We start from the raw sequence: 23716 nt of genomic DNA on the forward strand, positions 1-23716 counted from the left end.
CACAGAGAGAGAAACATGGGTATGAGAGAGACACATCAATTGGTTGCCTTCTGCATGCGCCCCAACTGGGGCCGGGAATCAAGCCTGCAACCCAGCTACATGCCCTTGACTGTCATCAAACCTGAGACCCTTCAGTCCACAGGCCAATGCTCTATCCACTGAGCCAAACTGGCTGGGGCCAGATGTTGGCTTTAAACCATCAGCATGACCATGGGAGCATGTCCCGACCAAACATCAGACTCGGCAACAAGGAGAGAAGAGGATCAGTAAGGTGGGGGCCGGAGAGCAACAGAGGACTGTCTGCCTGTCTCCAAAGGAAGCCCGAGAGAATTCCAATAAACCGCCAGAGCTCCACCGAGCAGTTTAAAACCATTGCTGTGAGGGAAAGTGCAAGTGCCTTCAAGGTCCAGCCTCAAGGCCCAGGATTGCCACTCCCTTTGGGATGCACAGGGCCAGTCTCTAGAAGAGCAAAGCTCCAAGACACCCTCCCCCCCACCCCTCCCCAAGACATATCCAGGAATGTTCTAACTGACACGTGACATGGCCTCATTCTGTGTAGTTTTCCCTTGGGTAAGGAGAGTTCATTTCTGGTCTCTGAAAGCAGTTGTTTCTGTCCTGGCGTTTAGATGAGGGCACCGGCGGTCCTTACTGGAGTCCCCGGGACTTAGAATGCAGCCCGCACCCACACGAAGTGAACCCCAGCCCCAGTCCCAGCCCCAGCAGGAGTCAGCGGTGGGAATTCTAGCTCTGCCCAGACAGCCCACAGCCGCTCCAAGCCCCTCTCTCTCCCAGTTCACATCTGCCTCCCTGTTGCTTAATGTTCACTAGAAGCACGTGCTCCTGCTACCCTTTGGACAAAGTCATAAGGAGTCAGTTATCCTGCAGCAATGAGGCTGGATGGAGCACCGTTTCTTCGTCTTGCATAAGGCGAAGCGCCACATGATGAAACCTGTCACTGGTCCATGAGGTCTTGTGGGAGGTACTAGAAGGAAAGGCCCTCCCTTGAGGCTTTCCCCTGGCCTCACCCGCCAATCAGCCAGTGATAGTATACTTGCCAAGCCTGAGAAATACCCCCAGAAAACACCATGGAAGCACTTCACCACTGCTATCCACAGAGCTCAAAAGATTGTCCCGCTTGATCTTGACTTTGCCCCGCTTGTGTCTTATAAATTGAGTCGCCTCTCCAGAAATGTAGAAACATAGATGAGAGAGAAACATCACTGATCGGCTGCCTCCTGCATGCCCCCTATTGGGGATGGAGAGCATGTGCCCTGATGGGAATCGAACTGGTGACCTCCTGGTTCATAGGTGAACGCTCAACCACTGACCACACTGGCTGGGCCCCTTTTCTTGTTAATTCCATTAGTGACTCTTCCTACTGCCTTTCATGCATGGCTATGGCATCCCAGCCTTCTCTAGCTCCATTCCTTCTGGTGGAAACCTTACTCAGCCCTGGGTAAGCAGGCACTGGATTTGAGTGACAGGAGTTCGCTTAAGGATGTTGGCATCACTGAGGCTATGACCAAGGGGGAGGCCAATGCCTCTGGATGGGGCAGGACATCGCAGTTGAATACCGAACTCTCCTCTCAGTCACCCCGGATTCCATTCCCGGTTCTGTCACTTACCAGCGAGGTACCCTGGCAAGTTACTCAAAACTCTTCAAGCCTCTATTTTCTTTGGTGTAAAATGGTTACAATGGTATCTATATTACAGGATTAAAGACTTAAAATAACACATACAGGGCTGAGCAGAGGTAGGTTTACAATTGTGAGTACACAAAACACAGAGATTAGTCTTGTATTATTATTTATTCACTAGAGGTCCAGTGCACAAATTCGTGCACGGGTGGGGTCCCTCAGGGTGTACTGTGGGGATCGGGCCACAGCTCACACTCCCAGGCTCACAGCCCCAGCTCATGCCCCCAGCCCTGCAGCCCCACAGCCCTGCCTGGCACCTCACCATGGCCTGGTGCTGACCCATCACCTGCTCCACCATCCTGCCTGTGGGGCAATAGATCAGGGCTGGGCCCTGCCACCCCCCCCCCAGCTCCCTCAGTGCCTGAGAGCTGGGCGGCAGTCCTACTCCCGCCGTTGCCACTGGTTGCCATCTGTGGGGCGATCAGTGGGGTGATCGGGGCCCCCACTCGCACCTGCCTTGGCCTGGAGCCGTCCGCTCACCTGCTCCACCATCCCGCCATGGTCCCGCTCTCGTCAGGGCCCATCAGGGCCAGCAGTGCCTTCACTGCCACCCGTTGCCAGTGCCATGTCACTGACACCTGCCACGTTCTGTGCTGCCCCCTGGTGGTCAGCGCACATCATAGCGAGCGGTCGAACTCCCAGTCAAACTCCCGGTCAAACAATTTGCATATTAGGCTTTTATTATATAGGACTGTTGGATTATCTTCCATATGAACAACTATAAACCTACTTTGCCTGCCCCTGTATTGTTAATCATTCAGACATTTATTGACCAGTTGCTATAAACCCTGCACCCTGCAAGGGACTGGGGCTTTCAGTTTCTGCCTCAAGAACCTCACCATCCAGTGGGAGAGGATCACAGAAGAACCGACAATTAGGATGCCATATGGCAGTGGTTCTCAACCTTTCTAATGCCATGACCCTTTAATACAGTTCCTCATGTTGTGGTGACCCCCAACCATAATATTATTTTCGTTGCTACTTCATAACTGTAATGTTGCTACTGTTAATGAATCGTAATGTAAGTATCTGTGTTTTCCGATGGTCTTAGGCTCTACAGCAGCGGTTTTCAACCTGTGGGTCGCGATCCACAGGTTGAGAACCACTAGCAGGGTCGCCTAAGACCATCAGAAAAGACAGATATTTACATTACGATTCATAACAGTAGCAACATTACAGTTATGAAGTAGCAACAAAAATAATTTTATGGTTGGGGGTCACCACAACATGAGGAACTGTATTAAAGGGTCATGGCATTAGAAAGGTTGAGAACCACTGCCATATGGTAAGTGCTTTATTAATAACTAGAGGCCTGATGCAAAAAATTCGTGCAAGGGGCTCGGCCCTCACAGCTGCGGTGGCTTGCCTTAGCCCTCACAGCCCTGGATTTGTCTGGAAGGTTGTCCGGAAGGACGCCCGGTCTAATTAGCATATTATGCTTTTATTATTATAGATTATCTTTAAAAGAACTATTGCTGTTAAGTGACAACCATCTTTCTTATTTATTTTTTTTTTTTGCCAACCACTGTGTGGTACATGCTTCATTGAGGTGGAGAGCATAAGCTATAAGCTTCTAGTCCAGACACCAGGTTCAAATCCAGGCATTTTCACGAACTATTTATGTATTCTGGGGCATGATGACTTCTCTGAAACTTAGCTATATCATCTGGAAAATGCCTATGAAAATTAGAAAAATATGTCTAAGAAGTTACCACAGTGCCTTGCACAGAGTAGGGCTTAATACATGTCTTTTAAAGCTGTGACTAAGGATGTTTGGAGAACTGATGCTGATGGCTCTTGTTCTCAGCCCTGGACAGTCTGTCTGGATAGGTCTCAAGGTCAAGGGAGCATGTCCACTGGGGATGTGTGGCAGGACTGTGATGTTTAGTGGCTTATCTGGTTTGTCGCCAATTCTGAGCCAATGACTGGAGCCGCGGGGAATGAGCCAGCACTGCCCTGGAGTCGCTGGCAAGATCTAGGCAGAGTGTTCCAAATAGGGCAGGCCCTCCAGGGCCAAGGCACAGAGAAACTGAGTTGTATGGTGCACTAAGAGGCCATGCTAGGACTTAACTTCAGACCTGTTATATGATACACGGCATGGGTACCACACCTGGGCAATATGCTGCCTGGAGCCAGCAGCTTCCGTGTAGACCACCAACACTGGCTGCCCCTCCTGCACACTCAGCCCTGTGCCCCGTGTCCCGGACCCCCGTGCTGGGGTGCACAGGGGCGAGGCAGGCAGAACTCCACTCCTCAGGAATGCAGGACCTCTGAGAAGGAGCCATGCAAATGAGAACATACCAGCCCAGAACTGAGCCAGTGCACAGAGAAGAACCAAACTGCACAAACCCAGACCTGCTTACACGAAGGAACATTCTTGTAGCACCGCCTGCTAAGCCTGTTGCTAAGCCCGCCTAGCTTCCTTTCACCGCGCTCTGGGCTCAGGAAAGATAATCGCTCTGGGAACCGGCTTCCTTAGGAGACCTGAAGGGATGCTTTCAGTCTAGAGTGAAACCTGCCTTTCAGCAGGGCCTCGCCTCCTCTCTTGTCGGACAAGGGGAAACCCAATCCATAAAGGAAAGGGTTTGCACACACACACAGCCCTGAGGGGTGGCGGTGGTGGTAAGTGACCCTCGGGGAAAGGAAGGAGCCCCGGATCTCTCAGCTCGGAGCACCTCCCGAACAAAGACCCTAAAGTTTCCTGCTGGGACAACAGCAGACACAGGGCACTCAGACTCCAGGCACGCCCGCAGCTATCATCTGTCAGTGCTGACACCAGCCCTGTCTGTGTGCAGGTCTGAGCGGCGAGATCAGACAAGCCCCGCGTGGGGGCCGGGGCTGGGGAGGGCAGGAAAGGGGGAGAAAGGGCTTGGGAGAGACCAATACGAATAGTAGGAGTTTTTATCTGACCCCACAGAACAGGGCAAGGGAGAACTGTGTGATCCAAGCCGGGATGAAAGAATGGCTGGCTTCCCCTTGTAATCAAAGAGTTTAATGATGCTTATTAAAAGCCCATTTCTGGGTCCTGTTGAAAAATTACACCGTGTTTTCATAAGAATTGAATTTTTAATAAGAATTGCTTCCTAGAGATTAAATACACACATGCACACATACATGCACACCCTTCCCACACACACCGCACATGCACACACATATTCCCCACAAATCCTACACATCCCACACATGACACGCATGGGGGTACATCGTCACGGATGGCCACAATCCACGCCATACAGACATACTGGAAAGAAAAAGCAGGCCTCGTCCCTGACGTTGTTCAGCACGCTTTGAAGTCCCAGCCTCTGGGGGAGCCCCAGAGCTTCCTGCTCAAGCACTTGTCATCCCCACAAACAAACAGTGCAGCCTCTGATCCAGATCATTCTCCGCGTCTTGCCTGAGGCCAGGCAACTCTGCCCCAGCAGAAGCTACGGGGATCATTCAGCTTTGGTGGGACACAGCAGAGCAGTAGGGTCATTGCAGAAGGGGGTGTGCATCCAGGCCCCAGGCAGATTCTCTCTGATATGCTGCATCCCAGCTCCTGGGGGTGGTGGCCCTGGCCCTGGGCCCCCTGCATGTTTTCCTCTGGTTATCAGCTTACCCAGGGCCCAAGGCTGCCTTCACTATCAGACAGAAAAGACATTGCTTTCTGGACTAACCCACCACACACCGGAGAGTACCCCTAGCAGAAAAGAATTCCTCCACCGGCATGGGGGCTTTCCTGGTGCTGATCACCCCAACACTGACCACCTGCTGAAGGGCAGAGTTACTAAAATGCCTGCTCAAGTGCTCAAGCCATCAGGTGAAGCAGTGGCTTTTGGCAGAAACAAATGCTCTGGATGTCAAGGTCAATGCTAACCCTTATTCACTATGTGGCCTTGGCCGACTCTCTAAGCCATAATTTTCTCCTCTGCAAAATGGCAATAACTCTTTTTTCATCTTACAGAGTTTCAGGGAAGATGGCAAAATGTTCTACTGATTGTAAACACCAAAGCAGATGCTAGCAATTCTCACAATGAGACAGTAATGAAGAAATGGAAGAGCTCATCAATTGGGCAATGCGTGCCTCAAGGGCAAAGCCTGTGTAGTATGTATCTTGTTATCCCCCATGCCCAGCACAGAGGCTGGCACCAGATATTCTGAGGGGAAAGTTTAAAAGAAAGAATGAAAAGCAAGGGACACCACGAGTTAAGTGGCTTGTTCAAGGTCACAGAGCAGCTTAAGGTGGGACTGGAACCCAGGTCTCCTGACCCCCTAGTCCAGGGCTTTTTGTTTTAGACACACCAGTTGGGTCTATTAAAGGTTCAATGATGTCACACTAGGCACATGGGCCAGGTTCGAATGAGCTCTTCCATTCTCAGGGACAGATCCCATCTGATCCAGGCAATGCCTGAGAGGCCTTCACAGACTCACCTGTTAACCATTCCAACTCGACGGTGGGAACAAACAGAAACCGCAAGCGCAAATAACACCTAAAGGCCTCAAAACAACTCATCTTACTTCCTGACTTGAATTGCACAAGTCAGAAAAGTCACAAGATTGAGACAACGGGCTGCAGAGATTGGAGAGGGGACCTGTATCGTGTGTCAGGCTCACTTTCAGCATTATCACTTACCTGCTGACCGAGTGCCACAGAGATCACCAGCCCTCTCTGAGTCTCAGTGTTTCCATCTGCAAAACAAGAAGACAATGACAATGACTCCCTGCAGACTGCTGGACTCAGATGCATCATCAGTGTATACCTCATATTGGTTACCAACTGCTTATGGTCCCAGGTAAACGGGAAAATTGCTAATGATCAGGGACAAGGAGGAATTATTTCAAAAATGAAGTGAGATAATCAGAGATGAAGTATGATAATTGATGGTGCCCAACTCTTGATACAGAAAACTCAGCCTTCCAATCATTCTGGCAGTTAGTTTTGTTTTTCACAGGTGTCAAAACGCAAAACACCATTAAATACCAGGAGAAACAGAGCAGAGGAAAATGCCACTACCTCTCCTTACTCATGCCTAACTTTTTGGGGTATTTTTCTAATTTTTTTCTTCTCTCCATACCTATAGTTTCCCATTTTGCCGAGAGAGGCTATGACAGTGCACTATACTGAAAAGTAATCCCCGCTCCCTGCCCCAGGGCTCTCCCATCACAGTGGCCTGCATTATTGGCTCATTTGTATTCCCATGCCTTTGTCAGTCTCCCTGAGACTTTTCAGGTCCCTGGCAGGCACTGTGCACACCTGAGCCCAGTGAGGAGCAGGTGACCTCAGGAGCCCTCAGCTGGTCTTTCCCCCATTGGAGTTCAGGTACCTCATCTGGAAAATGAGGAAACCACGCTGGCCAATCTGAGAGGTCACTTTCAACTTGAAAAGGGAAGGAAACTCATCTATTTGAGTCCTACTCTGTGACAGCCATTGAGCCAACAGTATCTACAGACATTATCTCACGATCCTCATGACCACCCTGGGAGATTATACCGATGAGAACACTACCGCTCCGTGAGTTTCAGTGATCCAGCTATGGCCTGCCACGGTCGTTTTGGTACCATTTTCACAATTTTTGCTATATTGCTATCTTACCTCTGCTGTCATTTAATTTTTCCAAATCAATTCACATTTTGTTGCTTAACTTTATTGTTAACGGCTTTTTAAAAAGTTCCAGAAGCTCTTTACTCCTTCCCCGCTTCTCTCTACGGTCCAGTGAAAGGCAGCCTAACCTCTCCATGAAGAAAGGTTCCGTAATTGCAAAATGGCTGCTAACACATTTAAAGGAACTCTTAATCACGACAATTCTATATAAACTGTCTATGAAGTCATGGGTTTGGGGGCTGTGAATACATATATATTTTTGGTGCTCATTAGAATAAGTAACTTTTGAAATGTAAAGGCTCAGCCCTGTACCACCCTGCTCCCGTGGTGCCTACTTTCTCTTGGAAGGGATGGTCTCAGCTCCCTCACGATGCTGCAGCCAGACCTTAGAGCCAAAGTCACCTCTCAGAGCTGAAACAGCAACGTCACTAACACTTACTATATGTCCAGCAAGTTGCCTGAGGTTACACCGCTAATAACCGAAGGCACTGGGACGTGGGCCCCCTAGCCCACACCTGACCCTGTGCTCTGAGAGTGTATTCAGTTTCCCTTCCGGTCCTCATCAAACCCCAAATTTGCAATTCTGTGGCATCAGGCCACCAATTAAGCTCCTTTTCCCAATCCAGGCAGGTCATTCTGTTCTGTCGGGTCACCGGGTTTTCCACACAGTAAGTACGTAGATCGTATCAATGCATATTTAAGTTCCCAAAAGGGCACTTTGGTAAGAAGCTGCATAATTTCGAAAACCAAGTTTAGAAAATGTGAAGTGAAAGTGATTCTTTAGTCAAAGATCCAAGGTAGTAGCCCAGGAAATCGACAGGGCTGATAGCAGAGTGTCCAGGAATGCCACTGCCACTGCCAATGAGGATAAGAGCCCAGCTGGGTCAGGGGCCTAGGGGGAAGTGGCAAAGTGACTGCATGGCACACTGGCCGAAGCTGCTGGTGTCTTTCTAGAGCTCTAAGCTTCCACATCCTATCATCTGGTTTAAAATTAATTGGCAGGCATTTTTATGACCAGAGAGCAAACACAGGGAATGGTCTGCAGAATTGGCTCAGGCTTTGCCTTTGTCAAGTCCCCCATGTCTCCTTGAATATGTGCAGAAACAGAAAAACCAAACAAACATAACTGATTATTCATACTCCATCCAATGACACCTCTTCCAGGAAGCCTTCTCCAGCCACCCGAGTTAGCATTTGTCACTCCCACCCCTGTGTTCTGTTCAGTAACATTTTTATTTTTTAATATTTTTGTTGTTGTTATTTGTTTGTTTATTTATGTTTTCTTTTTTTTAGAGAGAAAGGAAGGGAGAGGGACAGAGAGACAGAAACATCGATGAGAGAGAAACATTGATTGGCTGCCTCATGCACACCCCATACTGAGGATTGAGCTTGGTATCTGGGCCTGTGCCCTGACTGGGAATTGAACTGGTGACCTCTTGGTGCATGGGAGGATGCCCAATCCACTGAGCAACACCAGCCTGGCCCTTTGATAACACTTTAATCACAGTTTCTGTTATATTGCAGTTATTGTCTTCTCTTCTTTTAAAATATTATCTTTTCATCTTACCCAAGTACATTAAATACAATAAATGTATTTAATCACTCACAATATGATTTTAGATATATTTCCTTCTAAACCTCCTAGGATAAATACCCCCCACACAGACATTCACAAACAACACATCCAGATACTTTACCAAATGGGATCATACTATACACACTAATTTTAATCTGTTTTTTAAGTGGTTACATAGATAAACAATTAATCCCCTACTGATAGACATATAGGTTGTTTCCAATTTTTCTCTAGCAGTAAAGAAACCCTAATATTTGTGCATATATAATACAGCTTAACATTTAAAAATTAACTGCCTCCCACAAAATACTGTATCACTTTATATTTCCACCAGCAATATATCGACATGCCAATTCCTCATGCTCTCATCAATATGAGGCATTAGCAAGCTGCCTCCTTCTTCTTCTTCTTCTTCTTCTTCTTCTTCTTCTTCTTCTTCTTCTTCTTCTTCTTCTTCTCCTCCTCCTCCTCCTCCTCCTCCTCCTCCTCCTCCTCCTCCTCCTCCTCCTTCTCCTTCTCCTTCTCCTTCTCCTTCTCCTTCCCTTTGCCAATGTGATGGGTAAATGGAGCCTAGATATTTTAATCTCCATGTTTTCGATATCAGTTGAATATCTTTTTCTGTTTCATGGCCATTTGCACTACTTGTTTTAGGAACTTGAAGGTCACTGTCCTTTCACCATTTCTCAGTCAGAAGTTAGTCTCTTTCTTGTTTGGTACATAGGGTTTGCCATTTGTCTTTTGCCTTGATTCTTGCCTTCGGCTTTCTTCCGCATGTTTAATCACTGTGAGTGGCACCAGTGTCTAGTAGAGGCCCCACCAGAAGCCTGCCTGCCTTGACATCTCGCTGCATGTCACTACAAACAGACAACGAGCCACCAAGTCCTCTCCATCCCACTTCCTAAGCAGACCTTACTCCTGCTCCCGTTCACCCCTCTCCACTGCCGCCACCACCACCATCTCTCACCCGGACTGCAGCACATCCTAACTCTTCTCCCCACATCCTCCTCTCCAATTTTCTCACCACCCAGAAGCTAAAGGACTTTTAAAGTGCAAATGGGATCATCTCGCCTTTAACAGCTGCCTATTCCATGGAAGATCACGTCCATCATGTGCCCCTGTGCCTGACAGGCCGCATCTAGCACCCAGTTTTTGGCACTACTTGGGTCTCTGAATACATCCATCTTCCCTCAGTCTCTGGCTTCCTTACAGGTCTTCAGATAAGTCACAAGTCTTCCCAACCCAAGGTCCTGGGCGTGCTGTGCCTTCTCCACGGGGAGTTATCTGCTCTCCCTCTACTGGCTAATCCAGATTCACCTCCCTCCCACCCTCCACCCCCGCCCCGCCCAGTCCTCTCAGCTTCATCACCATCTCCTCAGAGAAGCCCAACCATTCTCCCCACCCCCTGACTAAGTAAGCTTCTCTGGCTACTTACTGGGAATGAGGCGGATGTCCTTAGTCAGCCCTAGTTACTCTGGAACTGGAAAAAGGTACCTGAACTTCCAGGCTCCACCTAGTAGGAGGACTGAGGTTCTGCTGGGTTTCCTACTCTATCTGGATAGACTCTAGGCCTGAGTGGGTCAGGATCTGCAGGGGAAGGGCGCCAGTGACTCCCAGAGCAGGGCTGGAGAAGGGAGGGCACAGGCACATGCCTCCCTTCGGGAAGTCCCTCCTGCCCCTGCCCACGAGGTCTCAGAAACCCTGGGCTCGGAGATGCTTCTTGAGTTCTAAGTACCTCCTCTTCAGATGTGGACACTGATCTCAGGAAACTATTGATCCAAGCGACTGTCTATTACCACCAGGTGTCTGAATAAGGAGGAGCTCTCCCAGGGGGCGTGGTACGTAGTTTCCTGCTTGGTCATTGTCAGTGAGTAGATATTGGCTTCATGGACTTCAGCTGCTAGGTCCTCGAAACCTGCTCACTTTAGCTTTCTTCTGGGTATTTCAGAGTCCAAGATTTTTCCTTCCTCACTCCCTCTGGGTAAGATTTCTTTTTTGTGTGTGAAAACAGGATGGTATGAAGCAATTTAGGATGAGGAAACTGCCCTCTGGCCACAGGGTCTTGGCCCAAACAACCTAACAACCCACCACTGCTTGGCGGAGGAAGAGTGAAATCCCAATGCCTTAACTGGCCTTTGGAAGGCTGGCTGAGTCCTCCTTGGGGCCCCCAACCCAAGCTGACCCCAGTCAGGGAGACTCAAGTTGCTTTCAGAGAGAGGTAGTTTTCTATGCTGTGTAGCAGAGATAATGATGGGTTTTATTTATTTACCTAAAAACATGGAAAGTCCAATAATGACCTAAAATGTTGCATGATCTCCTCACTTCTTTTCAACAAGACCCATGGAACCATGTGAGAGAGCCTTTTTAATTTTTAAAAACCAAGCTGATCAGCTCTCCTTGCAGCATCAACTTTTCCACCCAGCAGCCTCAGGCTCATCCTTTCATCAACAAGCCATTGCTGGCTGCCTCCCCTGTGGGTCAGTCCCAGAATGGAATTGGTGGCTAGGAAGATGGAAATGGCATGGGCCTGACCCATATTCAAATCCCAGCTCTGACTCCGATGAGCTTTGTGACAGTGAGAAAGCGACTTAACCTCTCTGAGCTTCCTCATCTGCAGAATGGAGATCCTTATCCCCACCTTCCAGGGCTGTTATGAGAATTCTGTGGAACAGCATTTCTCAAAAACCTAGCTGAGCCTGCAAGTCAGGTCAGAACAGCATGCACCACTCTTATAATTTCCATTACTAATGATGGTGAATGAGACATGCTCCCAGCACAAACAGGTACCATGTGTTACAGGTAGCATGAGGGGAGAGCAGGAGATGGGAGAGACTGTCATCTACAGTGGGATCCAGCCAGGAAAGGTCAAGTCTACCAGGATGGGACTGGGTAAGACAGACTTCCAACAGGACTCATGAGCACAGCGTTTGTAAAACAGAAAGGTCCATGGGAGGAGGTAGGAAATGTGGACCCATTCTGAGAAGAGCAAGCAGTAGAAGGAGCATGGGCATTAGTAAGGATTCAGGGCAGGAGCCTGGAGGGCCTAATAGGCCAGGTACCAGTAATGGGCTCATCCATCAAAGGGTTTTAAGCTGGGAAATGACAGGGCCAGGTGTGTCCTTCAGAGCCATCACTCTGACTGCAATGAGATGGACTGGAGGGGTGAGGCTGGGTCAGAGAGAGCCATGGAGTTGAGGCTGACCCAGGTCAAATGGGAGGGTCTCTGACATTTTCATGAGGTTGCTAGTTGCCCCTGCCCAGCTCCTCACAGCAGCATGACTCCAGTTGCCTAGTTACCGTTGTGAGCATGGCTACCATGGAGCTGCCCTGACAAGGGTCCTCTCAGGCATCAAGTACAAAACCATTCACCCAAAACCTGGATGAGTTAGCTGGGCCAGAGCATTTTTTGCTTCAGGCCTTTCCATCCCTGTGCTGTTTCAAGGCCCTCGTCTGGAGCCATGGTCTGGTTGCTGAGATGTTGCCCCAGCCTCAATCAGTCAAATTAATTCAATTCTATTCAGTTAAGTTATTTTTGTGTGTGAACCCAGGTTCAGGTTTGAGGGTAGTGATGAGATTGTAATAGCAATTTGTGGGTCCAAGAGGTCTACAGTCAAGGACACAGGTCTGTGCTGTACCCCAGAGCTTGAGTGCTTGATGTGTCCAAAGGAGGGCCAAGGGACAGTGCTATGGGGACAAGAGACAGAGTGTGGAGTCTCCTCTGCAGAATCAGAAAAGCTTCATGAAAAATGTGGCACTTGCTTGGGTCCTGGAGTCTCAGAAAGCATTTGAGCAGCAGAGGGTAGGACAAGGGAATTCCAAGCTGAGAGAGGGCATGTGTGAAGGAAGTGGTGTTGCCTTCCTGGCTGGGCCACAGGGGATGGACAGGAGATAGCAGGAGAAGGCAGAAGTGAGGCTGAGGTCCCCCTGGGAAGGGCCTGATGCCACTTTCCACTTCCCTAAGGCACAAGAACTAGGGTCACATAAGAGAGAGTGAAGCAGTAACTTTTAAGCACAACCATGCATCTGGCAATGGGCGTTACATTAACTCCACACAAAGCCATTCAGTTTGAATTGTATAACCATCCTGGGAGGTAATATCATCACCACCCCCACTTCACACCCGGAGAAACTAAGGCTCAGAGAGATTCCACGACCTGCCCAAGGCTGCAGAGGCAGGAATGGAGCGCAAATAGTTGAATCTGAGCCCAATGATCCTTCCCCTGCACAACACCAGCTCCTCAAATGATGGAGGCAGATGCTTAATATGCTTCAAATAGCCGAGGAAACAGAATCATCATTGCCACCATCATCTTCATCATTGTCCTCATCACCACCGCGGTCATGGACTCGGAATTTTATTTCGGGAAGGAGGAAATATACCATATGTGCCTCATTATAACAGGACCTTGTAAGATTCCTGAGCATATATGTTTAATTAAAATCAACCGCTGCCAGTGGCTGCCAATGGTCACTGCCTGCTTATGATGGGTGAGGTGCTTCCCATCCGGGTTCATAATAAACTTGACAACAACCCTATAAAGCAGGTGTTACTTCCCCAGTTTTATAGTTGAGGACAAGGAGGCTCAGATGGGCAAAGTGACTTGCCCTAATTACTTAGAGCAGGAACTAGAAGACGGTGTCTAGGCACTGAGACCGATCTGTCAGCCATGAACTCTCCATGAACTCTAATCTTGACCTCCAAAGGGTCCTCTTCTGGTCTCCATCTCAGTGAGTGATGCCACTTGCAGCATAAACTAGAAAGCTAGGCCACCCCATGACACCCCACCCCTTCACTCATCCCCATATTAACTCATCATCAAATTCTGCTGGTTCTAACTCTCCCAATCCTGGCCACTTCTCACCATCTCTTCCTGCACTACCTTAGTCCAAGCCACAGTCATCTCCCACCTGAGCCTCTTCAGTGGCCTCCCAGATGGCCTCCCTGCATCCTGCAAATGTGATCCCACCCCCATCTCCAGGGCCCAGGGAGCCTGGCTCCTGCTGGTAGCTCTGTCTCCTCTCACCATATGCACCTCCCCTTTCATTTCCTCAAACATCTCACTGTCTGTACTGTTTCAGAGCATTTACACAAGCTGATTCTGTTACCACTACTCCCAGTTGAGCAGGCCCTTCCTTCATATCTCAGCTCAAATGTCACTTCCTCTGGGAAGCCTTCCCAGACTCCCAGTCTAGATCAGCAGGTCCACACCAGACAGTTGTGTTGTGGCTAAAATATGGAAATACTTCCACACCAGTTGCTATGTAGTCACTGCTCAAGCTCCTGGATGCCTCCCACCAGGACCTAAGCTCCTCTCAGGACCCTGTCCCCTGCCCCCACAGTCCAGAGGCTAAGGTGTGGCACATGGAAGGCCCCCGGCTCCTCCTGAGGCATTATGACAGAGGCCTGTGACCTGCCGTCCAGGTTGTTAAATATTTTGCATGTCACCTCTGCTCGTGATCCTAGACTTCTCACATTTCATTGTCACATATTTATTTGGGGAACTCTACCATGAACTCTTGGATGGCAGGGAGCACAGAAGTTAGATTTACCATGTCAATTCTCAATAAAGAAGACCTGAGTGACATAGAGAATGGAATGATGGGGCAGTGCTGCTTGCTCCACCCTTCTGTCTGTATCTGCTCAGATTTTCCCACAACTTCAGGCACCAAGCAATGAAGACACAGGGCTGATGCCACGGAGCATCAAGGGGGCATGACAGCCACGGAGGGTCTGCCTGTCTGGCCGGGTGAGATCATGGTCTCACCTACCTATGGACACTCGGGAGACAGGAAGAAGGCGGAGCCTTTCTGGGTTTGACTTTTTCCTGCTCATTGGTACATTTGTCCACCTTATAAAGAGCTCTCAAATCCATCCCCAGGTCCTTACCAATCATATAACACCTGAGCCCAAAAGACCATCTTCTCTCATGACAAGACTCTCTTGGCAAGTTTCCCTACCTCACTTCGCATCCCCCTGAGCCTTCTCCTGCACCACGCCTGGTCTTAAAAGGCACTATCTGATCATGTCTTTCTTCTGTTAAAAGTTTGGTGGCTTTCCACTGTCCTCAAGATGTATTCAAACCCTCCATCAGTTTATACAGTCTTCCTCTTTGGGCCCTCTCTGTCCCTCTAACCTCCCTGTCTGCTTCTCTCCTTATTCTCTTCTATTTCCTGTATTGACATGCATGCTGCCCTGATGTCTAGAACTTCCCCAGCTCATTTTTATTTACCTTCTGGGTTTCAGCTTAATGGGCATATACTTTGAACGGCTTTTGCTGATGAACCCGAGGCTGTTAGCTCCTCATAGGATCCACTGCTCTTCTGTTACAATTTGCACCCCTGAACTACCTGTTCACTGTCTGTCTTGAAAAGAAGCCCCAGGTGGACAGGGACTGTATCATCTTGTTATCCCCACTGCTCAGCCTGATTCCTGACACAAAGGCTCAATCAATATTTAATGAAAGAATAATCAATATGATGAGACTGCAAGCTTGGACCTTTCCCCTATCTCCAGGGTCAAAGCTGAATTTAGATTAATTCCAATGGTTACTATGGAGATTTCAGGAAATAGCCAATTAATTTGATTCCTTTTTCTGGTGTGTAGAAGGGGTCTGAAAACTCAGCAGTGAAGTTCCCTAAGGGATGAGTCTGAACTCTTAGGAGAAAATCTGAACTGTTAAAACAAACAAACAAACAAACAAACAAACAAACTGAAATACTTTTGAGAAAAAGGAAGGAGAGGTAAGCTCTCCAAAGAAAACTGCTGAGTAGGAATGTGCAAGAAAAGACGATGTAAAGATTCACCTTCACAGGGAAAGGCTGCCTCCAGGTAAGCCGAGAAGGGATCACGTGTTTCAGGAAATGGACATCAGCCTAGATGGGCTCTGGTCCCTCCTCTGACCCTGACAAGACCTGTGACCCTAAGCCAGGCCTTTGCCCTCTCTACAGCTTGGCTTCCTTCCCAGCAAAACGACAAGAAGTGCCCAGGCCCCCAGGCAGGGTTCCTGCACAAGGATCTGCAGGGAAGAACCTAAGTGGGTGGAGACTGAGTATCTGTAGACTTAGCGGAGCACCCAGCGCTCCCCAGAGCAGGGGCCTCAGGGGGTGCCAAGGCTCCTCTGGCCCTGTCCAGCCTTCTTGGACATCTTCAGCCACCAACAAATTGGGAGACGTTGGCCTGAGGTAAGTGAATGCCAACTAGGCAGACAGGGTCCAGAGAATGGCCCCTGAAGCTGCCACAGGTGTGGACACAGTGCAGGCTGGGCTGCTAAATGAGTGCCCCTGGGCCCGAAACTCATGGATCCTGGAGTCCCAGGTATTCAAGTAACTGGAAAACATCTGGGACAAGCGTGTTCACCGTTTTTGTTTCATGGAACCCTGTGACTGGTTCTTGAAACTTATAGATACTTTCCCAGAAAAAAAAATGTTTTTAAATGCATAAAATAAAATCCCTAGGATGACAGTGGAAACCAATTACATTGAAATGGTTATCAAAATGTTAAACTCGTAACTCTGTGATACACTAATATTTTTATTTCTTTTATAAGTCAATATTTATAACAAGATCTAGAGGCAGGTCTAATAACCCTCCTAGCCTTGAAGGAGTGATGAGTGCAAATGCTATTTTGAGGTATCTCCAGCAACAATATCTGATTCCTCCTGGCAACAGGGTCCAGGAGACTTCTAATGCTATTGTGGTTTATTGCCTACATCCACAATGGAAGAAAATGCTAACTTTTTCCCCAGCCACGCGCTCACATTAAGAACCTCTGATTTAGGGCTGTGACCTGACTTTACAGTGGAGGAAACTGGAGTCCCTGAAGGGGCAGGGACCTCTGGCCATGATCTGCCCACTCTGCAGAGCTGCCTCCCAAGTGCTTGAGTCTTCAAACCATTACGCAGACCATTGTTTTACTTCCCTGAGCCTTGGTTTCCTCAGTTGTAAAATGGGAATGGCCACACCCACTTCTGCAGTTCTGCTGTGGGAATATAGGAAGGGGAAAGGAACCAGGTGGGGCCTTGTTCCCTACCTTGTGCTCTGCACTTGTATAAATTAGTAGTTTGTGAGTAGGTATTATATATGCCTCATGTGAAACCTAAGGATATGAACTTTGGGTTTCAGTGAAGGGGAAGGTCCAGAGTGGTAAACCCAAATGCCTTTAGGAGTAAGGCAATAAGGAGGGGTGGGGATTGTGGCAAACTCAAGAACTCATGCCCCTCTGAAAGGAGCAGTCGCCATTCAGTACCCATGGAGGACGCCACACGGAGGTGTGAAACCACGGCTCGGGGCAGTGACATGATGGTCTTATGTAGTGGATTTGGAGAATCGTGCACTTGAGAGGTGGCTCTGCAAAGTGGGCAGAGTAGGGAGGCCTAGTGTTGCCAAATCGGACTTTCTAAGAGATGATGAAAATCCACTATTTTTTTTTTGCAAAGTGTCCTGGTTTTTATGTTAAATATCTTTATATTTAAAATAGGACATGAGCCCTAAAATATATCTGTAGGTTGTCAGTTTACAGCCCTGTGGATGTAGAGGTAAGAAAGGAGATGAAACAGGTAGGTGTTTCCTATATAGGCCAAGATGGTCCTTGCCCCAGCCCTGGAGATCAGATGGTGCCCGTACAGGGTAGGCATTCTCACCAGGGCAACCAAGCTTCCCCCAACAGAGACTGCAGTCATAAAATTATGCTCCCTGCCTCTCACTACTGCAAGGCTGCCTTTCATATGAATAACCATGAGCTGTGCTCACAGCACATCAAGGTAAACAGAAATGCTTCCAGAGCGGGTACTGCAGGCAATTCTAACAGATGAAGAAACAGGCTTCCCAATGTAAATAGGAAGATAGACAGACAGAGATCCAAGTCTGCTTCATGTGATTTGCAGACTCTGAGCCACAGACTTGGAGAATCTTGGGTCATTTTGGCTGGAAGGGACGTGCCAAGGGTGGCATTCGGTATGGGAGTATTTCCAATTTCGCACAGCATCGGTTTCCTCATCTGAAAACCCCAACAGAGCCACTCGGTTCCCCGAATGTGTCATACTCTCTGCAGCCCAATACTGCAGTTCACACTGTTCCCTCCTTCATCTGGCCACCTCCCACCTGACCTTCAAGATCAGCTCGAATCTGCCTTTGGGAACCTGCCCTGCCTCCTCCCTCTGCCTCCATCAAGCAGAGCACATGCCACACAGGACTGTCGCTGTTGGAGTGTGTGTGTGTCTCCCCTCCAGCTGGCAGGAAGTTCCAGCTCTGTCTCCTCAGAGCCCAGCCCAGGGAGACACTCCACAAACCGCTGCCCAGTGGATGAGCAGTGCACAGTGCAAGTCCGCCGTGGTGAGTGGCACAAGGAGGTGAAAAATAAAGACTATAAGGGGAGAGTGCACCAAACACCATCTTGATATAAAGTTAACACGGCGAACGGTCCAAGTCTAAGGTCAAATAGAGACTCTGGTCTATAACATGCAAGACCAGTCAGAATGCAGGTAAGGATGGTACATGGTTACTTTGATCTGGTTACTTTGATCCTCCCTCTTGCCAACAAATGAGGAACAATCAAAGTCGTTCCTGAGGATTCGTGTGCACCAGGCTCCACACTGGACATGACCACACACTGCTTAACTTAATCCCAGTAGGTAACATACCTACTTCATGGTTTACAGGTGTGGAGCGAGAAGAGAAAGGTTCAACCATGGCAAGAAGGCAGTACTAGAAGCCAATCCACACCTTCAGAGTTCTCACCATCCCATTCACGTCCTCACTGTCACAACGGACCTTCTTCCTCCTGCCTGGCCCAGCCATTGCTCATACCAGCCATGGAGCAGCAAGGGGGTGGAGCCTTGAATAAATGCTTTCCCCACTCCCACCCCCAGCCTGGTATTCCAGAACTGTCCCCACCACAGGTCTGGAGGCTTGCGAGGAGAGGGATTCTTGTGGGGTCTCTCTGGGAAAATGAATAAAATAAGTAAAACAGTAGAGGATCCCAAAGTTCATTTCCCACCTCCCAGTCACTTTGGCCATGGAGTGGGTAGGGAGAGAGGGTTCTGCTTTCTTTAGGTTTGAGTTTTAAAACATTACTTCCATTTAGGAGTTGCCCATAGAAAATTCTGGTTTAGGTAGTGTCTAATTGGAGACAGAGGACCTCAGTTCATCTATTCTTTCGCCAGCCCTCTAATAATAGCTCAGACTGCAGTAAGAGGGGACAGAAAGGGGCTCTGTGGATGCCACAGCGAACACGGAATCCATCCTGATTGCTCAGTCAGTGCGCACACCGAGCATTTCCAGCCTCTATCTGCACAAGACGCCAAATATGACAACCAAGGGTACATGGAATTCCCTCGGAGCATCAATGGATGAGACAGAGGCTTGGAGTCAGAGAGACTCAAGTCCCAAGTCACATAACCTCTCTGACGAGGTTCCTATGCCCAGATCCCACAGGGCTGCTGCGGTGAGGATCAAGTGCAGAGACACAGGGCAAGTAGCTAGTGCAGTGCCTGGCACGTTGCATGCTGGTATCCTGGCCACTGTCACTTCAACGCTATTGGGGACTGAGCACTGGAGGGAACCGAGGCATTGGGCAGGGCAGGGGGAGGGGGGGTAAGGGGGGGACCAATACAGTGGATGTGATATTTAGTTCCTCAGGCTTGGCCTCCATTGTACCTTTTTAGTCCTACCTTGTCCATTGGGCTAATATTTTACAATCCCACAATATATAGTTTTTTATGAGCCCATAAAAATCTTCAGAGTGAAATCAGTCATCTGCCACTGTCTTTCTTGAGGACTAAAGCCCAACACTTGAGCCTAACCTCCCGGGCTCTCCGTAATCAAACTGGCCACGCTCCCCTCCCAGCATGCACTCCTGGCCTCCTCTCAGGTCTGCTGACCCTTCTCTAGATGTGTTCTGCCCACTCCTGCCTCTGAACTTTTGCTCATGCTGTTCCTCTTCTGGAACAATCCAAACCCTTCCAGTGTCTGCTCCCCCACCCACGTGAGAAGCATTTGCCTGCAGTTCAAGCCCCCGCTGCCTCTTCCTCCTCAGAATCCCATGATACTCGGAGTACAACCCATTTGTGGTCTGTTTTCTCTTCCTCCCTGGAACTGTTTTACTGGCTGCAGGGCCCTGAGTGAGTCTCTGAACCTTGAAGGTCTCCATGTACTCTCACAGGAAGGAGAGCTCCTCCCGGTCAGAGACAGTGCAGACCCTCACCCTGCCGACTCCACATGAGTAATTCCTCCCTGTCCTTCAACAGTCACGATGAGGGCTCCCTCCTCCAGGAAGCAATCCTTGGTCCACAGGCTGATTTCATCTCTCCCACAAACTCCTCCCCACAGCACTCCATCTGAGTATTCCTCAGAGGACACAGCACCGCCTTGCATGTAGTCACTTGTGTGGCTGGCTCCTCAGCACCATGGGTGCATGAGGGTAGGGGCCTTGTCCTGTGCACTGCCTCCTCCCTGGCACAGAGTTTGACATAGAGTGTGTTTCAGTAAGTATATGTCAAATAATAACAATCACAGCAGAAAACCCGACATACACCCTTACTATTGCTGTGCATTATTTTAGGTGATGTTCGAATATTAGCTTACTGAACACGCACAGCCTCCTGTAAGCTCTCCCATTTTTCCGATGAAGAACCTGAGTCACAGAGAGGCCAGGTAATATGCCTAAGGTTGAGCAGGTGGCCGAGCTCCTGCTCGAATCCAGGCCACGTGACTCTGGCAAACATGATCTTAACCACTGAGCAATACCACCTTGACTTCATTCATCTTCATATCCTCAGGGCCTAGCAAAGAACCAGGCAGTCAGCAAGGACTCAGCTAGTAAGTGCTCCCAACGCCCCCTTGTTGGAGGGCTGCCACCAGGCATGGTGAGACACGAGATGGGAAGAGCACCTGGGGAGTGGATCCTGCCCCTGCCAGGCCTGCCGCAAGCACACCCTGACCTGGGTTGCTCTCCTTCTCTTAAAGAGATGCACCAGCCCCCACCCCACTCAGCCTTCTCTGCCAGGGCCAGCAAATTCATCCTCAGAAGCGAGCCTAGACTTAGGCTGTGTATGTTGTTACCATCGGGACGGGCTGCCCATTTATTTCTACATTCATTAAGGCTTCTACACACTCCATTTGTCTCCCAGAAGACCCCATCCGTAGGCACTGTCGGAAACCGTCCATTTGCATGGCTGATGATGCTCCCTGACCCCAAACCAGAAGGTGAGGAAGCAGCCCTTCCATCATTCTCTCCTGACCTCAGTTGTTTTGTAACTGTAAGCTGCCTTTCATACATGCAACATTAACTTTTCTAGGTTACAAAGTGGAGGGTGGGGTCCTACTATTTTAGAATATGATTCCAAAGCCAGGTGAAATGAATCATTCAACTTATTTATTCCCAGACCTTATGCAAAGGGACCAGGAATCAGGACAAGGAAAACCCCAGTTGATGACACTGAAGCTATGGGTCCAGGTCCCCCCACTTCAGTGCTTCCCCAGAAAGCCCAGTAAATTACATGCACCAGACCCTCCCTCCCTATCCAAATATACCCAATGCAATCTTTCTAAAAGGATAATCCTCTGCTAAATCCTACACAATCATGTCCAATGTTTGCTGCAAACGGACACCAGGAAGCCAGTGAACTTGCTCCCGCTCTGAATACATTTGCTAATAACTCTTGCACAGAAAGAGCTTCGTTCCTGCCGATGTCAAGGCTCTGGAAATCAGACTCCTAACAAATTTCCTTTGGCTTTGTTTCACATAATCCTGCTTCTGTCTGCTTCATGCTCTTCCCCAAATGTGTTGGGTCCCAGTGGGCCATTGTCCTCCATGAATGATGGCTTCTCGCTCAACAAATAGCCCTCCATCTATCATTGCGGAGCTCCAGCAGCAACAACAGAGGGTCCTCTGTTTCCCTCGCAAGCAGGCAGAGTGATGGCCCTGCCTTGCACTTGCCTCCCCCGCGCTCTCGGGAGGGATACCAAGAATGCTGGGAGCTCTTGGGAAGCGAGTAAAGGCTGAGCCACTTCCACGTTCAATGTGAAGCCCTCTTGGTCCGTGGAGACCCCACTTATGTTCTCTTCTCCCAGGTGGGCAATCCCTGTGATCCCTCACCCTCTTTTCTTCAGCCCCAACCTTTCTTCCAATCATGTCATCCATCTCTCTGCTGAGCTCTGAGAATCTAATGAGGTAATCACACCAAGAGTGTTCTGCAAATACAGAATGGTCAGAGGGACTGTCTTTGTGGTCAGGAAAACCTGGGTTCAAATCTGACTCAACAATTTCAGATTGGGTGACCTTGCAAGAGCCACTTGACCTCTCTAAGCCTCAATGTTCCCATCTGCAAAGTGGAAATCATAATGCCTGCCTCACAGTGTTGCCATGAAGCTCAAGTAGATAATGAAGGTGATGGATGTTAATCGCTAAGCACAGTGCCAGGCAAACAGAAGGTATTAATAAGGGGTCTTATTATTTCAAAATATTTTCCCTAAAACTCTAGGAAAATTGACATTGGAGAGAAATTAATTCCATTTACCTGTGGATTTGTGTCCCCCTTGATAAAAGGTGCTGGAGCTGGAGTACCCTGGGGTGCCAATTCCAAATAGCCAGCACATCCTGGATCAAGTTCAGACTCTGGCTGTGCCTTTTGCTGTGTGACCTTGGTTAAGGAATTTAACCTTTCTAAGCCTCAGTTCCTCTGCAAACTATGAAAACTAAGATCCACTTTATAGGTCCATTGCGAGTCCTAGTGAGGTAATGCAGGAAAATGCTAGCCTTTAGTTCATGGTATATAGTAGGTGCTAAGGAAATTTTAGTTAGTTATGTTACTTGCTTATTCATTAGACACTGAATAAGAGTCTAGGACATTGTGCTACGTGCTGGAAGAGGTAAAAAGGAAAAAGAGCAGGAGCAGGAGGAGGGAGGGTGAGGGGAAGAAAGGGTGAATAAGGCATGCTTTATAGCCTCCTGGTGCTCAGAAACTAATGCAGTAATTCTCAGCCCTGACTTAGGAACTTTAAAGAATGCTGATGCCCAGGCTCTATACCCAGAGATTCTGATTTAATTGGTCTGGGTGTGGCTTGGGCATCAGCATTTTCATAAGCTCCCCAGGCCTATTTGGGGGAGGATATGTACATAGAAATGTTTTTAATAATAAATGCTTAGGTCTCCTACAGAGCCATGTACAAAGGGCAAGAGGAACACACACAGGAAAAGATGTTGCCTTATCACTTAAGCAGGCCTTCACCAGGAGGAAACGAAGGAATAGCATTCTGAGCCTTTTCTGGAAGACCCCACATAAAGGCAGAGCTGCAGGGGGGTCACCCGGCAGGACCTAGAGCAAACCAGGCAATCAGGAGGGAAGTGAGAAAAGGCTGGACTATTTCTTATAAGCAGAGCTTCTTGGGGGTCCCCAGCCATAAACTCTGTGCCCCCAGTCCCTGGCCAGGACACTCCTGCAGGGAGAGGGAAGGAGGTGAAAAGGGAGAGAGTGAGGGGGGAGAGAGAGAGAGAGAGAGCGAGAGAGCAAGAAAGTGTTTCACATGACCAGGCAGTCTGTGGAAAGTTCTCCCCAATGGCAGTTATCCCCCAATGCTGACACATGCTTGCAGAGAGGCCAAATGCTTAGGGTGACTCAAAGGTTGGTTGGTTGGTGGGGATGGGCACCTGTCCATGGTGCTGAACAGTCACTGTGCTGGAGAACCTGTCTATTCAAAGTGCTCTGTAGATCTGTCAAAGTCACCTGGGAGCTGGTTAGAAATCCAGGATTGTGGGCTCCACCCCAGACCTACAGAATAAGAACCTGCCCCTAATCCAGTCCCCAGTGGGTCTGGGTGCAACTGAAGTCTGAGGTGTACTGCCCTAGGCCAGTGTTTTCAAGCTGAAG

At 48.9% G+C, this 23716-nt stretch overlaps 1 protein-coding gene across 1 annotated transcript in view; it reads right to left on the bottom strand.

Annotated features, from left to right (window-relative positions):
* LOC307110147 (teneurin-4-like) overlaps nt 1-23716 on the bottom strand; it is a gene marked incomplete at its 3' end in the record, with an annotated part of 366426 nt that overhangs the window by 205679 nt on the left and 137031 nt on the right. Inside the window, exon 2 of the mRNA XM_079789177.1 lies at nt 6310-6365. The remainder of the gene's footprint in view (nt 1-6309; nt 6366-23716) is intronic.

This window comes from Cnephaeus nilssonii, assembly GCF_951640355.1.
Source record: "Cnephaeus nilssonii genome assembly, chromosome: 13".
In the NCBI taxonomy this organism is placed as follows: domain Eukaryota; kingdom Metazoa; phylum Chordata; class Mammalia; order Chiroptera; family Vespertilionidae; genus Cnephaeus; species Cnephaeus nilssonii.